This window comes from Vicia villosa, linkage group LG5 (assembly GCF_029867415.1).
Source record: "Vicia villosa cultivar HV-30 ecotype Madison, WI linkage group LG5, Vvil1.0, whole genome shotgun sequence".
NCBI classification, from domain to species: domain Eukaryota; kingdom Viridiplantae; phylum Streptophyta; class Magnoliopsida; order Fabales; family Fabaceae; genus Vicia; species Vicia villosa.
The window spans coordinates 166,462,198-166,465,292 of NC_081184.1; the positions used below are offsets into that span (position 1 = coordinate 166,462,198).

At 29.2% G+C, this 3,095-nt stretch overlaps 1 long non-coding RNA gene across 1 annotated transcript; it reads left to right on the forward strand.

Annotated features, from left to right (window-relative positions):
* The first annotated feature begins 750 nt into the window (after positions 1–750).
* Positions 751–2,225, forward strand: LOC131608110 (uncharacterized). The gene is made up of 3 exons (XR_009285507.1): positions 751–853; positions 1,308–1,433; positions 1,514–2,225. It is a non-coding gene; the product is annotated as an uncharacterized LOC131608110 (long non-coding RNA).
* The last annotated feature ends 870 nt before the right edge of the window (positions 2,226–3,095 follow it).

The window sequence follows — 3,095 nt, forward strand, 5'->3', positions numbered from 1 at the left end:
ACCTTGCCGAGGTTAAGAGTGTTTCTTTTTTCTCTCAAGCATTATGTTGGTGGTTGTGTTGGTTCCACGGTGTCAGCTTCTAGCTGGTGGCCTTGGTTGTAGTGACATATGCTTCTTGAGTTTTTGATTGTTTTGGTTGGTGTTCCTTTTTGGAGGTGCTGCTTCTTAGCTTGTTGTGATGGGTTTGTTGTCACTCAAAATATTTTATTCATTGTGTGTCTAGCGGCTTGTTTCTGATACTTTTTGCTCATACAGTTACTAAGGGACCTCTATTCTATGCAATTACAAATCTTTCTTTATTCACACATTAATATTTTTTGTTCGTTAAATCAAGATCAAATAAATAAAGTATTAAATTAAAGGAGTTTTATTTAATATAAATTAAAAACTATATTTAAAGTTAGATTGTAGATCTAGATCCAACATACGGGAAAACGCCGAATGAGTGTATGCGGGAAAAATTGAATATCTAAATTGATTTTGAATTTGATAGTTTTTGGGCCTTAGGAATATTAAGCCCAAATTTATATTGAAGTAGGTCCAATTTCTAGAAGCATATTCTAGAGATCCATGGAATTCTATAAAAGATAAGGATAAATTATGATATTTCTAAATTAATAAAGAAAAGTCTAGAGGATTATTTATAGCCATTAGATTTAGTTTGTGGTGGAAAAATCTTAGCCGTTGATTTAAGAATGTTGTTAGTATAAATAGAGGTGATGTGCTTGAGTTTGTATCAAGCCAATAATTATAAAAACTCTATAATACAAGTAGTATTTTCTTTCCCAAAAGTTTCGTATGCTCTCCCAAATACTTAAACCCTTTTTCCATTCCACCAATGAATGAGATTTAGGTACTAAGCATTTCTTGTGTCACTAATTAACTAATCTGTGTTCTATTTTTGCTAGATTTTTTATCGGCTATTGTTATTCTCTTTTTCTATTAGATTTCGTTGTTGTCTCGTTTTTTCACAGTTCCACCGCTCAACCATTTTAAACTACTAACATTTAATGTAATAACACAAATGCAATTTTTAATGATTTTTTTGCCTTCAATATAAAATTATTTTTAAACAGATATTTTAAATATTTTTAATGAATAACCATTGATATGAATAAAAACCTTTCTCAAATATATATTCACGTTAATACCTTCAACTTGGATGTTGGATAATGACGCTGCCAAGAGTTTGATATAAACATTGTTATGCATGTGTACTACTTCTTTAGATCTGATTCTTTCATCTACTTAATTTCATTACTATGTGATATTCATATTTTTACTAAATCTTGATCTACATTATGCAGCTTCATTCTAACAATTGAAGATGAAGTTTATTCATTTACCGGAAATATCTACCATGCGATTTGATAGGTCTCTTGTTAGATATAATTGTTCCTTATCAACGACCTTAATTTCCTTGGTTAAATGTGGTGAGTTTATCTTAATCAATGATTTTGTAGTTTTATTATGTAAAATGTTTTTGATTATAAATTTTACTTTTCTTCTCTAGTTGTCCTGCTTGCGCCATTTAACATTGAAGATTGAGAGGGACACTATTGGCATGCTTCCAAGTCATCCACATCCTGGGGATTTTTCAGAAAATCTAGACCAGTAAAATCAACTGCAGGTAATGGTAATGCGAAGGTCAAAGTTTTGTCATGATGGAACCATTGCTCAGTGAAGTGTGAAAGATGTCCTTGAGGATTATTTCTTGCTAAAAAAATTCTGCAAAATTTGAATATATGATTATTCTGTAGAAATGCTGAGTTTGAACTAGTTTTACTTACCGGAGTGCCAACGAAGGTGAACAATTTGATATAAGACTAACCTTTGCAGAATTTAAGCATTCTGTCAATCTAAAGTAATAAGGTGAGCACGCGGAAAAATCTCAAGAATGTATAGTGGTCGTGTTAGGAGATTACAATGAAAGGAAGAGAAAGCAAGCAGAAGATAGTGTGGATGAATTGAGAAGCTCTGCCAGAACTGCTAGTTCTTGCTGCTAGTGATAGCTGGTTATAATATAAGCTTGGTCTCTTCATGATGTAGTTTGCAATTTTGTATTTCTTTTGCCAGATTCTTGCACTTATGCTTGATTAGATCCTATTTAAGTTGCTGGATTCTTGCACTTATGCTAGATTGATCATATTAAAGTCGTTGTATTATATGTTAAATTTGTAAATTACCTCATGTAGTGACTCCACATGTATTAAGAGAAAATTCAGATGTACGAATGATTGTTAAATAACTTGTTTAAATATGTATTAAGGTCATTTCCATTCTAAAATTTAAATGGCTGCATTTTCTTACTAGATAGAACATAATCTGTAGCATAAAAATAATACAAATGTAGATGTTGAAACGAAACTCAACAACAATAATATCGAAAATATTTGACGTAACTTAAAATAGGACATTTTTTTCTCGACGATGACTACGGCGTTGGTGTTAGGGTTGTTTATTTTGTTAGTGAAAAAATGAATACTTAGTGTTATATATATATATATATATATATATATATATATATATATATATATATATATATATATATATATATATATATATATATATATATATATAAAGAAGAAGCGCCGATGTGAAACAACGGTTTTACAAATGAATAGTAGAGATATCCTTATTATTTTTTATTGAAATATAAATAAAATATGAAAAGACGTGCATTGACGTAAAAAGAATAAACTATTAGTGTGAGTTGAAGTTCGAATCCAAAAAAGCTTGATTGTATTACCACAATTATGAAAGTAATCCTCATTATACCCTTAATATTTTTAATTAAAAAATAAAAAGAAATGTTAGCTCATGAGTTTAGAAGTGTCACCACGTTTCGGGAAGAGCTGTGATGATTTTGGCATTGTTGTATGCAAATTTTATAGTAGTGTTATAAGCTCATATCATAATTTATACTTCTTTAGTAACCGCCTTTTCATCATGATTTTATAACTTATCTTACTAACTTTTAGTTTATTTTTCAAATGTTATTTCAAATAGTATTTCAGTTTATAATTTATAGCTTATCATTTTTTATTTCAATTTTAACTTTATTATTTTAATAAAAATACACTTTTATCTTTAAT